The 24,417-nt window shown below is 34.5% G+C and overlaps 1 long non-coding RNA gene across 12 annotated transcripts in view; it reads right to left on the bottom strand.

Annotated features, from left to right (window-relative positions):
- The window catches only part of LOC123619413 (uncharacterized), an 874,904-nt gene that overhangs the window by 500,544 nt on the left and 349,943 nt on the right, over positions 1-24,417 (bottom strand). Inside the window, exon 4 of one of the 12 annotated variants that reach the window (XR_012504652.1) lies at positions 14,095-14,146. The exons of the other annotated variants lie outside the window; for them this stretch is intronic. This is a non-coding gene — a long non-coding RNA (uncharacterized LOC123619413). The remainder of the gene's footprint in view (positions 1-14,094; positions 14,147-24,417) is intronic. 12 annotated transcript variants of the gene reach the window in all.

Below are 24,417 nucleotides of genomic sequence, written 5' to 3'. Positions count from 1 at the left end.
AAGAATATCACCTCAGTATAAGTGCTCAAGGCATTTTTACTCAATTAGTGCATGCCACCAAGTATCATTAGTACAGAGACAGAATGCAGGTTCAAAGGAGACAGAGAAACCTGAGCAGCAGGTAAGAAACGTAAGCCAAGGCCTGATGATGGCTTTAAAGTTATGGAGTTTGAGGCTTGGTACAACTCTTGATAGTGATAGGAAGGCTAGACAGGCATCACAGGTTACGTGGAAGGGCAGGGGTAGGATTTATAAGGAAACAGATTTAACTGGATTTGTGGATCATCAACCAGTTTTGTGTAGTGAGGTCACAGATTAGTAACTGTGGAGTGTTCAAATGTATTAAACAACCACTTTGGTACCTTCTCTGACACCTTGTGAATAATATCTAATTCCTACTCTCAACAAAAGTTCAGGGGTCAAGACACATATCCAAATAAGTGTGACAAATGATGTGGGTCATAGAAAAGGAATAAAACATGAGCCTCTGGAGTCAAGAGGTGAAAAGTTTTCTGTAATATAGCTTCTAGTAGTTAATGCTACCCACTATGCAGAAAACAGTTTTATAAAATTATAAATTTTATTATCTCTCCCAATAAAGTTTATATTCTGATTTCTGAGTATCTGTCCCAGAAAACTCCTCATGTAGGACCCAAGAGAAAATGTCCAAGGCTGTTCTTCACAGCAATTCAGTGAAAGTGGATAGTTGGAGACTAGGTGTTCATCTGTGGGGGCACATATAAATAAACAAGGGTGTTTATCCACTCTGAAGTACCAGCACGTAGTTCAGAGCAATGAGTTAAACAACTGAACATATAAACAGCAGCATGGACCCAGTTTATCACATTGATATACACAGTGGAAAATTTACAGTTGAAATGGTGTGGTACCTGGATTTGCTTTACAAATACTCTTAACAAAAATACAGAAATGAGTAAGGGACTGGATAAAATATGAACAGTAAAATTTTGATAACTGTTGAAGCTGGGTGATGCAGACACCACCAGTATATAGTCTTTGAAGAAATATCTATTCAAGACCTTTGTCCATTGTTTATTGTACTGAAATACATGTAACATAAAATTCATCAGTTAAATTCATTAAGTATATTTACAATGATGTATATTCACCATCACTATTTAATTCTATAATGTTTTCATCATCCAAATAACAAAAACATACCTACTAACTACTGTGAATACAAGTCAAAAAACAGTGAGGAAATATCCTTAAAGCACTTAAAGGGTTAAATAGAAATATCAACCAAGAATTCTATATCCAGTGAGAACTTATTTCCAAAATAAAACCTTAAACTTTGTTCAAGATTTGCAGATACTAACTACTATATGGAAAATACATTAACAAGTTAATACTGTATAGCCCAGAGAACTCTGTTCAATATCTTGTAGCAACCTATAATGAAAAATATGAAAACCAATATATATATGTGTATATATATGATTGAACTATTATGCTGTACACCAGAAATTGACACAACATTGTAAACTTCAATTAAAAAAAGAAAAACTTTCAAAAGTAAAATAATTCATCACCAATAGACCTGCATTACCAGTCATGTTAATGGAATTCCTTCAGATAGAGACTGGCCATGGGAATATGGATGTATACAATAAGGGGGAAGAACACTGAAAAACCATAAAGATGGTTTTTCCCCTATTTTTAAAATATTTTAAACACAGAATTAAAAAGCAAATGAGATAACAATGTTTGTAGGATTTAAAATGCATGTAAAAGTAAAATAAATGGCAACAATAGTGCAAACGTCAATAGGAAGTAAATGAATGTATATTGTTATAGGGATGCTATTCACAAAGTATAATATCATATAAAGGTGCACTCTGAGAAGTTACAGCAGTATGCTATCAACCCAAGAGGAACCACTAACGTATTAAAATAAACAACGATAGGACAAAAAAGAGAAAGTTGAATAATGAAAAATAATTAGTTCCAAAGGATTTTAAAAAAGAGGAAAAAGGAATCAAGAGTACAGAGAGAAAAAATAGAAACTATACAAAATGTTACACTTAATCTTATTAATGATCACATTAATTGTAAATGGCCTAAATACCCCAATTAAAGGCAGAAATTATAATACTGAATTAAAGGGAAAACAAAAAGCAGGATCCAACTATGTGATACTTATAAGAAGTATACTTCATATATAAAGACAAACATAATTTAAAAATAATAGGATGGAAACATACTATGACAATACCAAAAGGAATCTGGAATGAGTCTATTAGTATAATATAAGGTAGATTTCAGTACAAAGATTACTCTGTATATTATATTAAAACATAAATATATATTATAGTATAAAATTAATAATACTATATTACTAGGAATAAAGAATGTTATTTTAAAATAATAAAAGAGTCAATTTATCAAGAAGGCAGAGCAATCATAATAGCATATTCAATTAACAGTTACAAAATACATGAAAAAATGATAGAGTTAAAAGAAGAAAAAGAAAAAGACAATTATGATTGGAGATTTAAATTCAAATCTCTTAATAATTGTCTCCATAAGTTTTTGAACAAGTAGACAGAAAATCAGTAAAGATATAGAAGACTTGAAACACAATATAAATCAAATTGACCTAATTGATGTTTATACAACACTCCACCCAGAATAGTAAAATATTTTTCAAAGTACACACAGAACATTTACCAAGACAGATCATATTCTGGGCCAAGAAAACAAGTATCAATAAGTTTTAAAAGATTCAAATCATATATAAAGTATCTTGTATACCCACAATGGAATTAAATTAGAAATCAATGACAAAGATACACTGTTTCATCAGTTCTCTTTTCCATTAAATTTAAAATATTAAACCTGCCCCTATTTAAATGCTACGACTGCCTATATAGAAAAAAATCACAAAGAATCTAAAAATGCTCCCATAAGTAATAACAGCAATAAGAATCTAAAAACATCCCTAGAAGTAGTAAGTTCTTGTTAGGTCACAAAAAACAAGGTCAAAGTACAAAAATCAGTTTATTTCCATATACTAGCAATTAACAGTTGGAAGCCAAAATTTCTTTAAGTACAATTTACAATAGCCTCAAAAAACTAAATGTTAGGAATAAATATCAGTAAATATATGCTGGAACAGTATGTAGGTATCTACAAAATGCTGATGAAAGAAATTAAAGAAAACCTAAACAGAGAGACATTATGTTCCTATAATATGAAAACATATATAAAGATTGAATATATTCAACATGTACATTCTGTCTAAATTCATAGATTTAATGTAATTCTAACAGGGTTATTTTGTAGCTATAAACAAGCTTATTCTAAAATTTAAATCTTTGTAGTTATAAACAAGCTTATTCTAAAATTTACATGAAATAACAAAGAGGCAGGTGAACCAAAAATTATTTTTAAAAATTACAAAGCTAGAGGGCTTACATTACTCTTATTTTAAGAGTTAAAGCTACAGTATTCAAGACAGTTTGGTATTGGCAAAATGGTTGAAACACTGAGTAATGAAACAGAAGAGACAGTTCAGAATTAGAGAAAAACCACATTTAATGAATTTTTGACAAATGTGTAAGGACAATTAAAAAAAGAAAGTATTTTCAACAAATGATGCTGAAATAACCCTACAGCAAATCACTGATCTGTCACTAGTGATTGTTCTTAGATATTATACAAAAAGCATGACCCATCAAAGAAACAAATCAACAAATGAGAATTCATCAAATTAAAAAACTTTAGATGTGCAAAATACACTGGGAAATAAATGAAGAGAACAGCAACATACTGGGAAAAAATATTTGCAAATTACTTATCTGATCAAGTACATTTTTGCAGAATAGAAAAAGAGCTCTCAAAACTCAAAAATAAGAAAACAAGCTCAGGGAAACCGTCAACCGAATGAAAAGACAACCTACTGAATGGGAGAAAATATTTGCAAATGGTATGACCAATAAGGGATTCATATCTAACATTTATATACAACTCAACATCAAAAAAACAATTTGAAAGCAAGAATAAACAAATGGGACCTAATGAAACTTACAAGCTTCTGCACAGCAAAGGAAACCAGAAATGAAACAAGAAGAAAACCTACGGAATGGGAGAAAATTTTTGCAAGTGAAACCGACAAAGGCTTGATCTCCAGAATATATAAGCAGCTCATACAACTCAATAAGAAAAAAATAAACAACCCAATCCAAAAATGGGCAGAAGACCTAAACAAGCAATTCTCCAAGGAAGACATACAAATGATCAAAAAGCACATGAAAAAATGCTCAATATCACTAATTATCAGAGAAATGCAAATCAAAACTACAATGAGGTATCACCTCACACCAGTCAGAATGGCCGTCATTCAAAAATCCACAAATGACAAATGCTGGAGAGGCTGTGGAGAAAGGGGAACCCTCCTACACTGCTGGTGGGAATGCAGTTTGGTGCAGCCACTATGGAAAACAGTGTGGAGATTCCTCAAAAGACTAGGAATAGACTTACCATATGACCCAGGAATCCCACTCCTGGGCTTGTATCCAGAAGGAACCCTACTTCAGGATGACACCTGCACCCCAGTGTTCATAGCAGCACTATTTACAATAGCCAAAACATGGAAACAGCCTAAATGTCCATCAACAGGTGACTGGATAAAGAAGAGGTGGTATATTTATACAATGGAATACTACTCAGCCATAAAAACCGACAACATAATGCCATTTGCAGCAACATGGATGCTCCTGGAGAATGTCATTCTAAGTGAAGTAAGCCAGAAAGAGAAAGAAAAATACCATATGAGATAGCTCATATGTGGAATCTAAAAAACAAAAACAAAAACAAACAAACAAACAAAAACAAAGTGTAAATAAAGGACAGAAATAGACTCACAGACAGAGAATACAGACTTGTGGTTACCAGGGGGGTGGAGGGTGGGAAGGGATAGACTGGGATTTCAAAATTGTAGAGTAGACTACACTGTATAGCACAGGGAAATATACACAAAATGTTATGATAACTCACACAGAAAAAAATGTGACAATGAGTGTGTATATGTCCATGAATAACTGAAAAATTGTGCTGAACACTGGAATTTGACACAACATTGTAAAATGATTATAAATCAATAAAAAATGTTAAAAAAAAAAAACAATTTGATTAAAAAGTGGGCAGAAGAACCAAATAGACATTTTTCCGAAGAGGAAATGCATATGGCCGACAGGTACATGAAAAGATGCTCAACATCACTAATCAACAGGGAAATGCAAATCAAAACCTCAATAAATATCACCTCACAACTGTCAGAATGACTATCATCAAAAAGAACACAAATAACAACTGTTGGCGAGGATGCAGAGAAAAGGGAACCCCTGTATACTGCTGAAGGGAGTGTAAATTGGTGCAGGCACTATGGAAAACAGTACAGAGAGGTTCCTCAAAATCTGAAAATATAACTACCATATGATACAGCAACTCCACTCCTGAGTATATATCCAAACAAAAAACAAAAAACAAAAAACAAAACAAATTCGAAAAGATATATGCACCCCAATGTTCCTAGCAGAATTACTTATAATTGCCAAGGTATAGAAGCAACCAAAGGGTCCATTAAGAGATGAATGGATGAAAAACATGTGATATAGATACATAATATACAATGGAATACTATTCAGCCATAAAAAGAACAAAATTTTGCCATTTGCACCAATACAGATGGAATTGGAGGGTATTATGCTGAGTGAAATAAGTCAGATGGAGAAAGACAAATATGATATCAATTACATGTGCAATCTAAAAAATACAACAAACTAGTGAATATAACAAAAAAGGAGGTTCATAGATATAGAGAACAAGCTAGTGGTTATCAGTGAGGAGGGGTGAGGGGCAATTTAGGGATGGGGGAGTGGAAAGTCCAACTATTGGGTGTAAAACAGGCTACAAGGATGCATTGTACAACATGGAGAATAGAGCCAATATTTTGTAATAAATATAAATAGAAAGTAACCTTTAAAATTTATGAAGGAATATATGTATATGTATAACCAAAATATTATGCTGTACATCAGAAATTGACCCAATACTTTAATAAAAAAAAGTTGTAATTGTATAAAAAATTTTTTAATTTAAATAAAAATTTTAAGAGCATAAAATCGAATAGATGCTTCTTCAAAGACCATATCATCCATTGAATCTGTGCTTTGATATTCCCTATCAATTTTGGAAAATTCTTGGCGATTACCTCTTCAGATATTGTTTTTGTTGTACAGTTAAAATGGGTAATTTTATGATATGTAAATTTTACTTAAATGAGGTTATTAAAAATTACTGAGAAATATTAAAGAAGACCTCATTTAATGGGAGCAACATATCATGTTCCTGGACTCAAAATTTAAAGACAATTCTCAAAATAATTGCAAATAAAGTCATGGCTGTGTTTTTTGGTTTTGTTTTTGCCTTTTATAAAGAGAGAAACTGATTCTAAAATCAATATCAAAATTCAAGGTCAAGAAGAATCAATATAATCTTGAACAAGGAGGGATGACACACATCAGAAATCAAAGCTTACTATAAAGTCATATTAATTAAAGCAATAGTAGTGTTGTTGTGGTAAATAGATAAAAATTAACTATGGAACAAAATACAGAATAATGAAGCAGACCACAATCATTTTCTATTGCTGTCTAACAACCTATCTCAAACTTAGGAACATAAAACAACACCCATTTATCATTTAATGGTTGTGTAGGTCAGAAGTCCAGATGGGCTAAAATGGGTTCTCTGCTCAGGATCTCTTAAGGCTGAAATTATTAAATCGATCGGGCTGAGATTTCATCTAAAGGTTTGGAGGAAGAATCTGTTTTCAACCTCATTCATACTGTAGGCAGAATCCAGTTCCTTAAAATGTAGATCTGAATTCCCTATTTCTTTACTGGCTGTTAGCTAGGAGCTGTTTCCTTCATCTCAAGGCTGCCTCTGTACCATCTCATTTAACCAGCAATGCCATGTTGAGTCCTTGTCATATTTCAAATCTCTCAGGCTTTCCCTTCTGCCACCAGTAGGAGAAAATGCTCTGCATTAAGAGCTAATGTAATCACAGGCCCACCCAGATAATCTCCCTATCTGTCCACTGTTTGGTTCACTGTGTCATATAATACAACATAATTATGAGAGAGCTCTATCTTCATATTCACAGATTCCCACCATTAGTGAGTGGCGTCTTGGAGAGTCATTGTAAAATTCTGCCTGCCACACAGATTCACACATATGTTGCCTCATGATTTTCCACAAATGCAACACTACAATGCAGTAGAGAAGCAATTTCTTTTCAATCAATGATTCTCAGTTGGATATCTACATAGTAAAAACTGAACCTCGCACATATGAAAACAATTTCATGTGGATCATCTATCTAAATATGGAAGTTAAATAAGCATCTAGAAAATAACAGGAAAGTGTCCTCATTTCCTTCAGATAAGCAAAGATTTCTAAAGTAGGATATAAATGTACTAAACATAAAACAAAAGGTTGGTAAATTACACTTCATTAAAATTTAAGCATGTCTTTTTATCCAAAGATAATATTGAGAAAGTAAGCAACACAGTGGGAGGAGATATTCGCAATAAATATAACAGATGAAGGACTTATATCAAAGAGCATATTTTTATTAAAAATCCTGTATATCAGTAAAAATAGGCAGACAACTCAAGTTTTTAAGTGGGCATAGGATATGGAAAAGTACCTAAAAAAAGAATATACGTAAATGGACAAAAATATATTTTAAAACTTCTCAATTTCATTTGCTATCAAAGTAATACAAATTAAAAACACAATGTGTTATCACAACACCTCAATCAGAATGATGCAAACAGGGAAAAATAAAAATTGTTGTGATAGACTGCATTAACAGCCTTAATTCCTTAATTCTTCATCTCTCATCTCTCGCCAGATCCACAATCTTTGCCATGGGAAATTTCAATTCCTCCTATTAAATTTGTGGAGTATATTTCTCTACCCTTGACTTTGGGTTTGGCCTAATGACTTGCTTTGGTAAAAAGAATAAATCAGAAGTAAATGTATGATATTTTCAAATCTAAGCCATAGGGCCTTGGGTGTGTTCTGCTGGCCCACATGCATTTTTGCCATCTTCATGAGCAGAGCTTCCCCTGTATAACTGCTGCTCATCCACCCTCTGGTCTGGGCCCCTGAATAATTACACACAGAAGAGATCACAGTCAGTGTCAACTCCAGCCAAAATCACTATTTAGAGGAGAGCCACTGAGGAGAACCTAACCTATGTCACTTGATAATAAATTATTGTTGCTTTAAGCCACTAAGTTTTGTGGTGGTTTGTTTTGCAGAAATAGTAAGCTGTCCACAGCAAGTGTTAAAGGAGAGATGGAGCAACCAGAATTCTCATATGTTGGTGGCAGGAGTCAAAACTGGTACAACCGCTTAGGCAAACTGGCAGCATCTAACCATGCGTTTGCCTTTCAATCCAGCAACACCAGTTCAGAAATGCAAATATACACACACCCCCTGACATGCACAAGAGGGATCACAACAGCACGATTCAGACTGCAAAAATGGAAAACAGTATAATGCATAGATATATTGTAGTACATTCATATATTCAAATACTATAAAGCAATGAAAAGGGATGAAGACAGCATGGATGAACCTTACAATTCTAACTCTGAGCCAAGGCAGACAGACACAAAAGCATATACACTGTATGATTTTATTCATATTAAAGTTAAAATTTTGGCAAAATTAACATAGGCTTACAGAATACTGGTTATGCTTTGGAAGGGTAATGACGGGGTAGAGGGAGCTCAATAAAGAGGCTTCTATAGTGTGGACTATATTCTGTATCTTGACCCGGCTGGCGGTTACATGGAAGTGTTCACATCGTACAAATTCACGAAGCAGTGCACTTAGAATTTGTGTACTTTTCTGTGTTTATGACCCTTCCCCTGTCTTCTTCATACCAAACTCACACTAGACTATAATGATTTTATCAAGTTCTTTACTTAGTGGTCATGTGTACCTCAAAATAGTAGCACTGTGAGAACAACAGAAATTGTAAGTTTATATTAGACTTGATCATTCTGTTCTATTACACAATGGAAAGGCCTTCCAAACTTGGAAGATGTCCCATATGAACTTTTTAGTTCCATCAACTTCCCTTTGCTGTCTCTTTTCTCATTAACCATTCCTTTCTACACAGCCCCTTCTTTAAAGTTCCCACGGACAGTCCCCTGCTGCTCTTACCTTGGGAAACTCCATCTTTGCTTACAAGAAGAGAGCTCTCCTTCCCTTAATCACTTCCTGCTTTTTTGCAAACTGGAGAGTCTCTGGCTTCAGTTAAGCACTAACAGAGACTTTCATCCACACAGACATCATTGCTCTTGGAGGGGTCACACGCAAACCCTAAGTCCCTTTAAGAGTGAAAGTGGGTAGTGTCGTCTCAGTTCAGCCTCTCCACCAGTGAGGTCTGCAGCTGATTTCCTCACCAGCTTTCCTAATAGGTGTATAAACTTGACCATGTTGAGATTTATTTTTTCTAGGAGTTAATAAACCAATCTAATTTCAAATGAGCAAGGAATATTTCTCATGCTAACTTGAGCTTGACCTTGCATTCCTTTCAAACAATAAACAAAATTAAAACAAGCCCATGCATTATTTTACTAAAGACTTCCTGAGCCATACTTACATGTTAAGAGCCACAACACAAAGCTCTCTCTTTACATTCAAAAGACTTGGTGCCAGCTCAGTTTATATTCTTTTTCATTTAAATTTCCCTCCCACATAGAAGCATGGAGGTATGAGGGCAGAGACTTTGGTTTCCAGTTCATATCACCATGTCTTTTCCTTTTTTAAAGAGAGAATCCATGTTTTATTCAATTATATTGAAAACACAACAGATGGTCTATACATTTTCTTTTGGTTTACTCTACTTAATTTTTTTCAATCTCAATAGAAGGAGCAGCAGACTGACCTTAGTGCCTGTGTTCGAGTTAGTCTTCTCTGCACTATTTCTGTATATATTTTAGTTTTCAGTCACATGAACATTTTGCTTTCCTCATTTTCTTAGGTATGGTGTTATTTCTGGTGTTATATTTGCCTGTTCATTTAAATGGTTATACGAGAAATGCATGCGTCAGATAGGGAGTAGGCTCATATTATCATCCATTAGTGGTTTAAAGAAGTACTTCCCAAACTTTAATGTATATATGAGAACTGAGGATCTTGTTAAAATTCATATTCTGAGTCAGTAGGTCTAGGGTGGGGTCAGAGATTACACATTTCTAACAAGCTCCAAATGATGCCAATACTGATGGTCCATGTGCCACAAACTGACTAGCCATTATTTGAAGTAGAGACTCTGAAGACAAACTGCTTCGTTAAAATTCCATCTCCTCCATGTACTTTAGCTATGTTAAAAGAAAATTTTCAACAGACAATTTACTGATCTCCTAGGCTTTTGTTCAGTGATTTATGAAACAGGTAGCATCCAATTGTGCAGACAGAAAGGAGTTCTGAGGAGCTGTACAAGGCATGAGATTTTTATAGACCAAAGTGTCAGGAACAAGGAACATATCCTGGGCATTTGCTGGTCAGTTTAAGCAAGGTCACTTTCCTAATGTGGAGGAAAGGGAACTCTTGGAGTTGGGATAGGTAACTTGTGCTGAGCAGGCAAGCACTGACTGGTTGACCCAGGCCTTCCTTTTCGAAGAGCCAAGCACAGAAAGTTAGTGAAGTTTTAGGTTTGCTGACATGGGGTTTGGCATGAGCTACTCTATCTTGAGCCTAATCTGATTTCTTTAACAGCTATGTGACTTGGGCAAGTGACTTAGTTTCCTCATTTTTAAAATGGGGATCATAATGGCACCATTTGGAATTTAAAGACTGAAGGAAATAACACACATAAAATACTTAGAAAAGTATCTAAGGAAGTATACAATAAATAAGTCTAACTGAGGCAATTTGAGTTCCATATAAAAAGTAATAATTGTAGAAATAATTACAGTAAAGCCTCAGATACTTTTTCCAGAAGTTAAATTATTTTGGTAACTTAGAAGAAATGACTTGCTTCAACCATGGAAAGAAAAAAGTGTGATTTAAAAAGAATTTAATGTCCCAGGCTAATGACAAGCATAAGTGACAAATAGCAGTTAAAGGGAAGGGAATGTTTATGATGCTAGAGGCATATGAATATACATACATACATGTAGCCTTCATTTCAACCTTGCAAGGCAGATTTCCATTATACAGCACATTATACATTATGCTATTTCCATTATGCAGTTGAGGAAACTGAGGTTTAAAGAACTGAAGAAATATGACCAAAGTCACACGGTTAGTAAATGGCACAACCAAGATTTGAATAGATTTGCAAATAAATTTCACTATCATCTTAGAAAAATTAATTGGTTTTCTGAAAGAAGTTCCTAATAGAAAGTGAATTCTCTGTGCATGGATCTCTTAATAATGAGGAGATTCTCAATAATTCCTTCAGCTTCAAATACTTGACCCACCTTCTTGTGAACTGCTATCCTGCTGCACCTGCTAGCGTGGCTCTACTAAAGGCACACATGGTCAGCATTTTCATTTTGAATGCTGTAGGGGCACTTTGTAACTCAGCTATAATCAATCAATGTTGGCTGAGGTTTGTCATTAAAGGTCATGACTCAAGAGCAACTTTAAAATAAAAACTCCTTGTAGCCAACTTAAGTAGGAACAAGGCACGTGAACAGAGGCTGATTCTGCACCTGATTGTACTTCACAGCCAGGTGTCAGACTGGAGTGTTTGCTTTAGGTTCTCCAGAAGGTGGCTGCTGTGTATTTGCGCCTGCAAAAAATAAGCAAACTGCAGGAGAAAATAATTACAGGTACAGCTAGCTCAGCCAATGCCCTTATCCAAACATGCTCTGAACATACACTTCCACTTTCAAAAGATTTATCATGTTAAAATTTCATCACCACAAACACTGCAGATACCAATGCAAGAAAATGAAGGTGAGAACATAGGTCTAAAATAAGTGGTTAATATTCTAACCCTAAAATTGAAGATAACAACTTGCTCGTGACTTGAAGAATTTATTAAGTCCAGAAATGTCTAAGCATAAGTTTTAAGTATGAATATCTTGGACAGGAAGCACTGAATAAAATTCTAAAATTGCAATGAAACCTAGAAGGGTAGCCCTAAGGTTCATCTAATAAAGCCAGTAGTATAATTAGGTCAGTTTATACAAATCAGCCATGATCAGTGGTGTGCTTATAAACCAGCTCTTCAAAAATAAACTCTTGACGTGCATTATTTGCTAATTTCTGTGGTATAAATACCCCAACCTAGACTGATTTCACTATGAATGTGACAACACTGAATGCAGAGTTGGGAACAGATGTGTACAGTTGACTCAGTTAAGCTGATGTTAGCTACCTATGGCACACTGATGGCTCAAATCACTAATCTAATCTCCCACTATAGGAAAGTAGAGTAATAAGAGCAAAGTAAACCTAACAAAATAAAAACAGAAGAAAACACTAAAGATTAGAGAGGAAATAAATGAAATAGAGAATAATAATATAGAGAAAAATCAATGAAACCAAAGGTTGATTCCTGAAAAAGATCAACAAAATTGACAAATCTTTGGCTAGACTTACTATGAAAAAAAGGGAGAATATATATTTTACAAAATTTGAAATATTAAGGAAATGTTATATGTGACCATTTGACAAAAAAATAAATAACTCAGGATATGTACAAATTCCTAGAAAGACACAAACCACTGAAACTGACTCAAAAAAAATGGAAAATCTGAACAGATCTATAAAAAGTAAAAAGATTAAATCAGTAATTTTAAAAAAATTCCACAATACAAGAAAGTTCAGCATGGCTTCACTGTTGAATTCCACCAAATATTCAAAGAATAAACACAATCCTTCACAAATTCTTCCAAAAGAAACAAAACTAAAGAGAAGGGAACCTTCTAAACTCATTCTATGAGACTTATGTTGCCCTTGTATCAAAACCAGACAAAAATAGTAGGATAAAAAGCAATATAGACTAGTAACATGAATATTGACACAAAAGTTCTCAACAAAATACTAGCAAACCAAACCAAGAAATGTATCAAAGGGATTTTACATCATGAATAAGTGGGATTTATCCCAGGATTGCAAGGTTGATTCAACATTAAAAAGTCAATATAATAAACACCTTGCAAGAATTAAGGGCAAAGCCCACATCATCATCTCAATAGATACAGAAGAAGCATTTGATAAGATCTAGTACCTTTACATAATAGAAAGACTCAAAAATTAGGAACAGGAGTGAATTTCCTCAGCCTGATAAAGGGCATCTATGAAAACCCTCAGCTAACATCATACTTAATGGTTTAACATTGAAATCCTTCCCTAAATTCAGGAACAAGACAAAGATATCAGCTTACACCACTTCTATTCTACATTGTACTGGAAACTCTAGATAGGGTAACTAGGCATGAAAAAAATTAAGACACCTAGACTGGAAAGGAAGAACTAAAACTCTGCAGATTACATGACCTTCTATATAGAAAATCCTCAGGAAACCATTAAAAAAATCTATTAAATAAATGAGTTCAGAAAGGCTGCAGGATACACAATCAATTCATCAAAATTAACTATTTCTACACAGTAGCAATGAAAAATCAAAACTCCAAGTATGAAATTATGTAAATGTCATTTATAATAGTATAAAAAACAAAATGCTTAGATACATACTTACCAAAAAAAAAATATAAGATATTCACACTGAAAAGTTAAAAACATCTTGGATAGACATATATATCAATGGAATGAAAATGACACTACAGACATAAACCCATACATTTATGATCTATTGTTTTTTTTTTTGAACAAGGATGCCAAGACGATTGAATGAAGAAGAATAACCTTTCCAACAAGTGACACTGGGACAAATGGATATCCACTTGCAAAAGCATGAAATTGGACCCTTTACACCACATCATAAATAGAAAGTAATTCAAAATAGATCATAGATCTAAATATGAGTTAAACCATCAAATTCTTAGAAGAAAAGAAAGGAGTAAATACCCGTGATCTTGGATTGAGCAATGATTTCTTAGATACGCCACCAAAAACACAACTGGCAAAAGAAAAAAAAGCATTAATTGGACTACATGAAAATTAAAAACTTTTCTGCTTCAAAATAACACCGTTAAGAAAGTGAAAAGAACATTCACATAATGGGAGGGAATTTTTAAAAATCATACATCTGATAAGAAGAGAGCTTTTTGAGAATATATAAAAGAACACTTATAATTCAATAATAAAAAGACAACTCAATTAAAATATGGTAATAGATCTGAAGACACACTGTTTCTTCACTCACAACACTTCTGACACCAAATGTGCAAGTTTTTCCCCACACCAACCAATTTTCCAACTCTCAGGACAACAATTGGGTGTCCCATAGTATAATCTAACATTACTCCAGATAGTTAGTGTCAGACTCCACAGGTTTAAGGGCTCAGTTTCACAAGACTGCCCTTGCTTCAGATGCCAGTCACAAGTAATGAGTCCCCAGGATATTTCTGTCCATCTTGGCTACAAAGTCAGAGGTTCTTACAACCTCCCCCTAATTAGGATCAATTAACTCAATGTAGAGCCCCTCTCCACAGGATGGGGATGAGGCTGAGAGTTTCAAGATTAAAATCATGGCTTGATCCTTCTGATGACTAGCTCCTATCCTGAAGATAACCAGGAGCTCACCAAAGAGTTGCCTGATTTGAACAAAAGATGATCCCTATTACCCAGGAAATTCTAAGGGATTTAAGAGATCTGTGTAAGATGTTCCAATCATCCCCATCACTCAGGAAATTACAAGGGTTTAAGGAGTTCTGAGCCAGGAACTATGGACAGAGACCAAATATATATTTCTTATTATATCACAAGATTTGATTTGGCTTCTCTCTGAAGAAGATGCACAATTATCAATTAGGCATATAAAAATGCACAAAATAACATGAATGGACCTAGATATTATCATACTAAGTAAGTTAGACAGAGAAAGACAAATATCATATGATATCACTTATATGTGGAATCTTAAAAAATTATACAAGTGAACTTATTTATAAAACAGAAATAGACTCACAGGCATAGTAAACAAATTTATTGTTACCAAAGAGGAAAAGAGGGGGAGGGATAATTTAGGAATTTAGGATTAACAGATACACATTACTATAGATAAAAGAGAAAAACAACAAGGACCTACTGTATAGCACAGGGAACTCTATTCAATATCTTATAATAATTTGTAATGGAAAATAATCTGAAAAAGAATATATATATATACATACACACACACACACACACACACACACACGTATAACCGAATCACTTTGCTATACACCTGAAACACTGTAAATCAACTATACTTCAATAAGTTTTTTTAAATGTGCAAAATCATTACTGCTTTGGGAAACGTACATCAAAATCACAATGAGATTGTCACTTCATGCCCAACAGGATGGCTAACATTTCTTTTAAAGACAGACAATAGCAAATGTTAGTGAAGATGTGGGCAACTGGAACCTTCATATATTGCTGGTGGGAATGTAAAATACTTAAGCTCCTTTGGATAACAGTTTCACATTTCCTCAAAATCTTAAACACTGACTTACCATATGACTCAATAGGTATATACCTACTCCTAATATACCCTAAGGAAAATAAAAATATAGGTCCTCACAAATCCTTGTACACAAATGTTCACAGCATACATAACAGCCACAAAGTACAAACCACCAAATATTTGTCAACTGATGGATAAAAAGCATTGCAAACATTTTGCATTGTATATTGATACAATGGAATATTCAACAAAAAATGAACTGCTAATACATGCTGTAACATCGATGAAACTTGAAAATATTATTCTATGTTGCATGATTCCATTTATATAAAATGTCCAGAATAGTCAAATCTAAAGAGAAAGAAAAGGTATTAGTGGTTTCATAGGGCTGGGGGTGGGGGAAATGAAGAATGGCTGCCAGTGGCTACTGATCTTAGGGAGGATAAAAAAATGTTGTAAGATTAGATTGTGTTGACAGTTGTACAACCCTGTGAATTTCCAACAAAACCCCACTGAATTGTATAATTTAAATGGGTGAACTATATGGCAAGTGAATTGTACCACAATAAAGCTTTACAAACAAGTAAAAGCAGCTAACATTTACTGAGTACTCATTCAATTTCTAATAGTGTGCTATTTCATTTATCTTTATTATTTCATCTAAGTCTTATGATAATACTATGAATTAGGTATTATCAATGACCCCTTCTAACAAAAGGGTGAGCTAAGGATCAAAGAAGTTAAGTATTCCTAGGCCCCAGGTCCCATAGCTCGTAAGTGGTAAACTGAACTTGAACCCATGTTTGTTTGATTCCAAAGGCCATGCCTGCAAGTGAAGTTACCACAGTACACTGTCTGGTCATCAGAAAAAAAGGGGCTCACTGAAAAGTAAATGGACATGGTGAAAGTGTGTAAAAGGGAAAAATAAGGATCTGAGGATAGAGACGAGGAACACTATAACTTGAGGGTTAAAAGGAGAAAGAATAACTCACAAAGAGGATGAAAAAGATTAATAAAAAACTGAAAGAAGAGTAGCTTCTTGGAAATATATTAAATATATATCAGGCACTTATCACGTGTTAGCACAATAGGAGCTGAGAATAATACAATAATAAACAAGACATAATTGTTGTTCCAAAAATAAACTACAGAAAATAGACAAATAACTTTTCAAAATCATAGCCAAAATTGAGATTTGGCTTAGCCTTTCTAGGCTTCTATTTAATGCTTATCCAAGGATATGTTCACACAGATTTCAGGAAAGACACCCAGAGGCAAAGCTGCTGTGCAGAAAGCTGTCTCTAGCATCCCATAACTCGTCCTTTTCATACTATTCCTTCTCCCAACACACATCCCCTCAAGCCCCTTTAACTTTCTGATGCTTAGTTATCTATTTTTCCCGCTTCCACTGTTATCTCGAAAACAATCAGCTATCGGTCTTTTAAATCCCATTGTGAATTAGTATTACGAGAAAACTTGGTAGAAATTTTTGGTAGAAGTAAGTAAAGAATCTTAGGAAGATTTTCTGAAATATAAAGTGCCCATAATAACATATTGTTTAGTCTGTCCCATTTACTGCTTTACATATATAACTCATGATTTTCAAACAATTCTGTAAATACTTTGAGAGCAGGGGCCATATTATCTATTTATCCCAGAGATAGACTATTCTGGGCAGGTGGTGATTTGGGGATAAATATATGCTCAGTACTTGGTTGACTGAATAATAACTGTTAATTTTTTCTCTCAAGTCTACCTGATTGCTTTCATCTAGTTTTATTGAGATATAATTGGCAGACAGATATGTATTAGTTTACAGTATACAGTATAATGATCTGACATATACTTTATGAATTATCACAAGAAGTTCAGTGAACATCCATCACCTCATATAGATCCAAAATTCAAGAAATAGAAAAAAATATTTTCCTTATGATGAGAACTCTTAGGATTTACTCTGAATAACTTTCAAATATAACATACACCAAAGTTAATTTTATTTATCATGTTCATTATATCCCTAGTATTTATTTACATTATTCATTGAAAGTTTGTACCTTTAGACTGCCTTAATCCATTTCCCCCCTGCCATGAGTCCCCACCTCTGGTAAGCACAAATCTAATCGATTTTTCTATGAGTTTGTTTTTGAATTTTTTGTTCTGTGCCTGGTTTCTCTTTTTTTTTTTTTTTTTTTAAATTTTTTTATTGCGTTATAGTCATTTAACAATGTGTCAAATTCCAATGTAGAGCACAATTTTCCAGTTATACATGAACATACATATATTCATAGTCACATTTTTTTTCACTGTGAGTGTTTTTGAATTTTAATTGGCCTACTACACTATGTTAGTTCCTGGTATACAACATAGCAATTCAGTATTTCTATACATTTCAAAATGATCACTACAGTAATTCTAGTTAAGATCTGTCACCATGCAAACATATTACATAATTAATGGTACCACATCATCTGCAAACAGTGACAGTTTTATATCTTCCTTTCCAATTTGGAGTTCTGTTATTTTTTTCTTGTCTGATTGCCGTACCTATTACTGTCAAACTAAGTTGAATAAGAGTGATAAGAGTAGGCATCCTTGTGTTCTTCCTGATCTTAGAGAAAATGCTCTCAGCTTTTCACCATTGAGTACGATGTCAGTAGTGGGCTTGTCATATATGGCCTTTATTACATCGAGATATGTTCCCTCAATAACCATTTTGTTGACAGTTTTTATAATAAATGGATGATGAATTTTGTCAAGAGTTTTCACTGCATCTACTGAGATGATCATATGATTTTGATCCTTCAATTTGTTAACATGGTGTATTACATAAATTGATTCGAGGATATTGAACCATCTTCACATCCCTGGGATAAATCCCACTTGATCATGATGTATGATTCTTTTAATGTATTGTTGAATTTGGTTTATGGTATTTTGTTGAGGATTTCTGCGTGTATGTTTATCAGTGACATTGGCCTGTAATTTTCTTTTTTTGTGATATATTTGTCTGGTTTTGGTATCAGGGTGATGCTGGACACATAGGATGAGTTTGAAAGTTTTCCTTCCTCTGCAATTTTTTGGTATAGTTTGAGAAGGACAGTTGTGAATTCTTCTCTAAATGTTTCTGAGAAGTCACCTGTGAAGCCATCTGTTCCTGAACTTTTGTTTGTTGGGAGTTTCTTTATTACTGATTCAATTTCATTACTGGCAACTGGTCTGTTCATATTTCCTACTCTTCGTTCTACCTTGAGAAATGATACATTCATACGAATTTGTCCATTTCTTCAAGTTTGTCCATTTTATTGGCAGATAGCTGTTCACAGGAATCTCTTACAATCCTCTGTATTTCTGTGGTGGTGGTGTAATTTCTCTCTTTTACTTTGTGATTTTATTGACTTGGTTCCTCTTTTTTCTTAACAAGTCTGGCTAAAGGTTTATCAATTTTCTTTATCTTTTCAAAGAACCAGTTCTCAGTTTCATTGATCTTCTGTATTGTTTTTCAGTCTATAATTTATTACTGCTCTGATCTTTATGATTTCTTTCCTCTCCTTATATTTGGGCTTTATTTTTTAATAGTTCCTTTAGGTATAGATTAGGTTGTTTGAGATTTTTCTTCTTTCCTGGGGTAGGCTTGCATTGCTATGAACTTCCCTCTTACAACTGCTTTTGCTGGGTCCCATAGATTTTGGATCATTCTGTTTTCATTTTAATTTGTCTCCAGGTATTTTTTGATTTCCCCTTTGACTTCTTTAGTGAACCATTGGTTGTTTAGTAGCATATAGCTTAATCTCCATGTGTTTGTACTCTTTGCAGTTTTTTTCTTGTAGTCGATTTTTAGTCTCATAGCATTGTGGTTGGAAAAGATACTTGGTATGATTTCAGTCCTCTTATATTTACTGAGACTCATTTTGTGGCATAGCATGTAATCTATCCCGAAGAATGTTCCATGTGCACTTTAAAAGCATGTGTATTCTGCTCCTTTGGGATGGAATCTTCTACAAATATCTATTAGGTCACCTTGGACTAATGTGTCATTTAAAGCCAGTGTTTCCTTACTGATTTTCTATCTAGATGATCTGTCCATTGATATTTTACAGTCCCTACTATTATTGTGTTACTGTAAATTTCTCCCTCTATCTCTGTTAATGTGTGCTTTAAATATTTAGGTGCTGCTATATTGGGTTCATATATATTTATAATTATTCTATCTTCTTATTGGATTGATTACTCTATCATTATATAATGACCTTCTTTGTCACATATTACAGTCTTTGTTTTAAAATCTATTCTGTCTGATATAAGTATTGCTACCCCAGCTTTCTTTCCATTTCCATTTGCATGGAATAAGTTTTTCCATCCCCTTTCATTTTGTCTTTAGATCTGAAGTGAGTCTCCTGTAGGCAGCATATATATGGGTCTTGTCTTTGTATCCATTTAGCCACTCTATGTAATTGGATTAGAGCATTTAGGCCATTTACACTTAAAGTAATTATTGATAAATATATACTTATTGCCATTTTGTTCATTATTTTTCAGTTGTTTTCATAGATCTTTTTTTCCCTTTTTCTTTTATTCTCATCCTTTGTTACTTGATGACTATCTTTTAGTGTTACATTTGGACTCCTTTCTCTGTTTTGTGTATCTACTGTAGACTTTTGGTTTGTGGTTACCATAAGGTTTATGTATAGCAATCTATTTATATACATGGGTATTTTAAGTTTCTGACCTCCTAAGTTCAAACACATTTTAACAATCCTGCATTTTTATCCTCCCTCACATTTACTGTTTTTTTGATATAATTTACATCTTTGTGTTATCCCTTTACTACTTATTGTGGATACAGATGGATGATTTTACTAGTTTTGTCTTTTCACTTCCTACTAGCTTTATATGTTGTTGACTTGCTACCTTTGTTAGATATTTGCCTGTATTACCAATTAGCTTTTTCTTTTCATAATTTTCATATTTCTAGTTGTGCCTTTTCTCTTCTACTTAGAGAAGCCCCTTTAACATTTCTTGTAAAGCTGCTTTGGTGGTACTGAACTCTTCTAGCTTTTGTTTGTCTGTAAAACTTCTGATCTTTTCATCCAAACAGAATGAAAGCCCTGCCAAGTAGTCTTGGTTTTAAGTTTTTCCCTTTCATCACTTTAAATAGATCATGCCACTCCCTTCCAGCATATAGAGTTTCTGCTGAAAAATCAGCTGATAGCCTTATGGGAGTTGCCCTTTATGTAACTTGTTGCTTTTCCTTTGCTGCTTTTAATATTCTCTCTTTATCTTTACCTTTTTCTATTTTAATTATTATGTGTTTTGGTGTGGTCCTTTCTGGGTTTTTCCTATTTGGGACTCAGTGCTTCATGGACCTGGATGTCTGTTTCCTTTCCCAGGTTAAGGAAGTTTTTCAGCTATTATGTCTTCAAATATATTCTCTTCCCCTCTATCTCTCTCTTCTCCTTCGGGAACCCCTATAATCTCAATATTAATATGCTTGATGTTGTCCCAGAGATCTTAAACTTTCTTTATTTCTTTTCATTCTTTTTTCTTTTTCCTATTCAGCTTCAGTGATTTCCACTACTCTGTATTCCAGCTCACTGATCCATTCCTCTGCATTACCTAATACTGCTGATTCCTTCTAGTATAATTTTTATTTCAGTTATTTTATTCCTTATCTCTGTTTGGTTCTTCTTTTTGTTTCCTGACTCTTCATTAAAGATTTCTAACTTCTTGCTCTGTTCATCTATTATGCAGCTAAGTTATTTGAGCATCTCTATGATCACTACCTTGAACTCTTTACCAAGTAGATTGCTTATCTCCACTTTACACAGTTCCTCTGGGGTTTCATCTTATTCCTTTGCTTGGAACATATTCCTCTGTCACTTCATTTTGCCTAATTTGCCGTTTTTAATTCTATCTATTTGGTAGGTTGGTTATGTTTCCCAACCTTAGATAAGAGGCCTTTTATAAGATGGGTCTCAGCAGTGCACTCCCCTCTGGTCACCAGAGCTATATGCTCTAGGGGTGACCACTATGTGGGCTGCATGGGCCCTTCTGTTTTAGTGGGTTGATGACTGGGGGTGGTCAGGTAGGCATGGCTGTCCCCCAGTCTGGCTGGTTGCCAGGCTGTGCCTTATGTGGAGGCTGCAGGCCATGGTGGGCAGGACCAAGTCATGAGGTGGGTGTTCGTGGAGATCTGGGTATCCTAGGGCTAGTGCTGGTCACTGGTGGGCAAAGTCATTTTCTAGAGGGTGTGGTGGTGGGGACAGGAATTCTGGATCTAGTGTCAGCAAGCTGGTGGTTGGGGCAGGTCTCTAACATGGCTGTCTACAGCAATCAAGGTGTCCAAAATTTGATGATGGTCTACTAGTGAATGGGGCTGGATCTCAGGGAAACTGGCTAAGGGGTCAAAGGTGCCTCTGAGCTGGTTTTGGTCTTCTCAGGGTCTTCCTACTCTGCCATCTTGAGCACTCTTTCCATATCTGTGTTAATTTTATCCTAATTATATATATTTCATAATATTTCCCAGAGTCAGAAGTAGTTTTATTTATGCCCTTCACCAAAAACCAGAGAAAATTATAATTCCCTTCCTACCACAGTAATGATTTGTAAATTCAACTATTGCCAATTATAGTTTCATTTTTATCATACCAATTCATTATCCCTGATAAGGTCAAAATAATGGACTTTCAAATATACTATACCATTCCCTCTCTCAGAGAAGGGCTTCTTGTATTTTTTTTTAAGTCTATGCTGTTGAACTAGATCAAATGAGTGTTGCGTCCTTTACAGAATGCAGATCGTTTGCAGGTATGTTGTCTAAGACACCCCTTGGGGGAAAGGGCAGGAAGAAAACTATGCTCATTATATCTTGAAAACTCTGTTGAATAAGGAATAAATACCTATACACAGTAGGCCAAGTCCTACAGTTCTTTTTTAGGCAAAGGTCCCTTTGTACTCAGTAGGAGCTTTCTCTGCATGAGGATTCCTAGCTAAGGAGAGCCTGAACTTAAAATAAAAAATCCCTTACCCCTGCAGGCAAATCTTCAAACTCAAGTATATAGGGGAAATTAGACACATGGAGTTTCTGGTGAAAAATACCCTTGCTCCGATTGAACATGCTGAAACTTATAATGGAAATTAGCAGCTTACACTTATATACAAAGAAAAGTTTTCAACTCAGAGCTTTCCAGGAATACCAAACGTAAGGAGGAGAAACCTGTGAAGGCAGGAATGTGATTAATATTAACTGCACATTTACCATGTTCAAGGTATCAATATCTCAGTCTCAAGAACAAATAATGAGGTAAGGATTATTATCTCTATTTTTTAAATGAGTAAACTGAGGTACAGGGAAGTTCAACAATAAGTCCAAGTCCTTATAATTACCAGGTAGCAGGGACAACATTCAAATACATCCAACAGTCAAGTATCATGTTTCAGATCCAATGCTCATAACATGGAGGTCCCCAAATACCTTGAGATTATAGCTGAGGGTTAGCCCAAGAGGAGAAACAGTGAATTCTCCTGTAAGTTTGAAATAGTTGATTGGGAGGTGAAAGTGGGAAAATTAAAAAATATATAACTTACTTTTTAAAGTAATATCCCTTTGAAGCGTTCTGAGCCTTAAAAATTAAGTGAATGTAACCTGCTCTGCAGAGGACTTTGTGGATACAAAGAGCTTTTACTCATGTAACACCTAAGAAGTTGCGCTTTCTGCATGTTCTACAGCTTCTTCTGGCTTGTAAAGGAAATATTTATCCCATTTCCAACCTCCAATAAATATTGCTGTTAGAAGCTTCTGGAGTTTTCTTTAGGAATGACAGAACAGAATACTAATTTTACCTTAAAGTTATATAAACTCATTGCCAAATGGACAATTTAAGAAATTTGTCTGTTCTCACCTTAGTAAATCTTGCAAGACAGGTATTACCTCACTTCCCATAAAATATAATATCAACTCAAGGCAGACAAATAACATTTTCCATCCATCAGTCAAGTGCTTTCATTTTGCAGTTTTATCTGCTATCCAAAAGCTACTTGTTTACTGGGCACTCTTATCTTTTCTCTGCATGAACTGCCCTTGCAATAAAGCAAGCCCAGGATTTTGACAGTGCATGGAGATTTGGTTTTGATTTGAAACGAAGTCAAGATTTTACTTTGATTCCCTTCTCTTAGATGCTTATATTTCATACAAAGCCATAATAACAAACCTGGCCTGAACTGTGAGCATGTCTCTCTATTATGGGAAGAAGTAGAAATATCTCCTGAGTAGCTCACCAACAATAAATTAATCTCTGAGTTTGTCAAGTAATAAACGATCTGATATGGTTGGAATTGCTGACACCTAGTCAAAGCAATATAAAAAGGGAACAGTCTATTGACTCTTCTGAGCATTTCACTTTAGAAATAACACTCAATAGATGTCAAAGGGTAAAATGAAAGCATCATCTTTTTCAATTGTCAAATGACAAAGATGCTCTATTTAGGTGGAATTGAGAGGCCCATCTTCCCACAAATCTCTCCCCCACCAGCGTATCAGGTTTCCTGAACATTCTGCCATTACCATCTCCTTTCAGCGAACTGCTAGTTCATTTAAGTTAAGATTGTATTACCTGAGAAAGTTACGTATCTCTCTTCCGTGTCACCATTATACACTGTACCTCCCTCTCTCAGGCCATTTATAATCCTGTATCATGATTGTTTATAATCTCACTCTCATATAAACTCTTAGATCCTGGGCGAAAGAGACCAATCATACTGCATTTCCGTCGCCTTGAACA

Source organism: Camelus bactrianus, chromosome X (assembly GCF_048773025.1).
Source record: "Camelus bactrianus isolate YW-2024 breed Bactrian camel chromosome X, ASM4877302v1, whole genome shotgun sequence".
NCBI classification, from domain to species: Eukaryota; Metazoa; Chordata; class Mammalia; order Artiodactyla; family Camelidae; genus Camelus; species Camelus bactrianus.
This window is presented reverse-complemented; position numbering and strand designations above follow the sequence as displayed.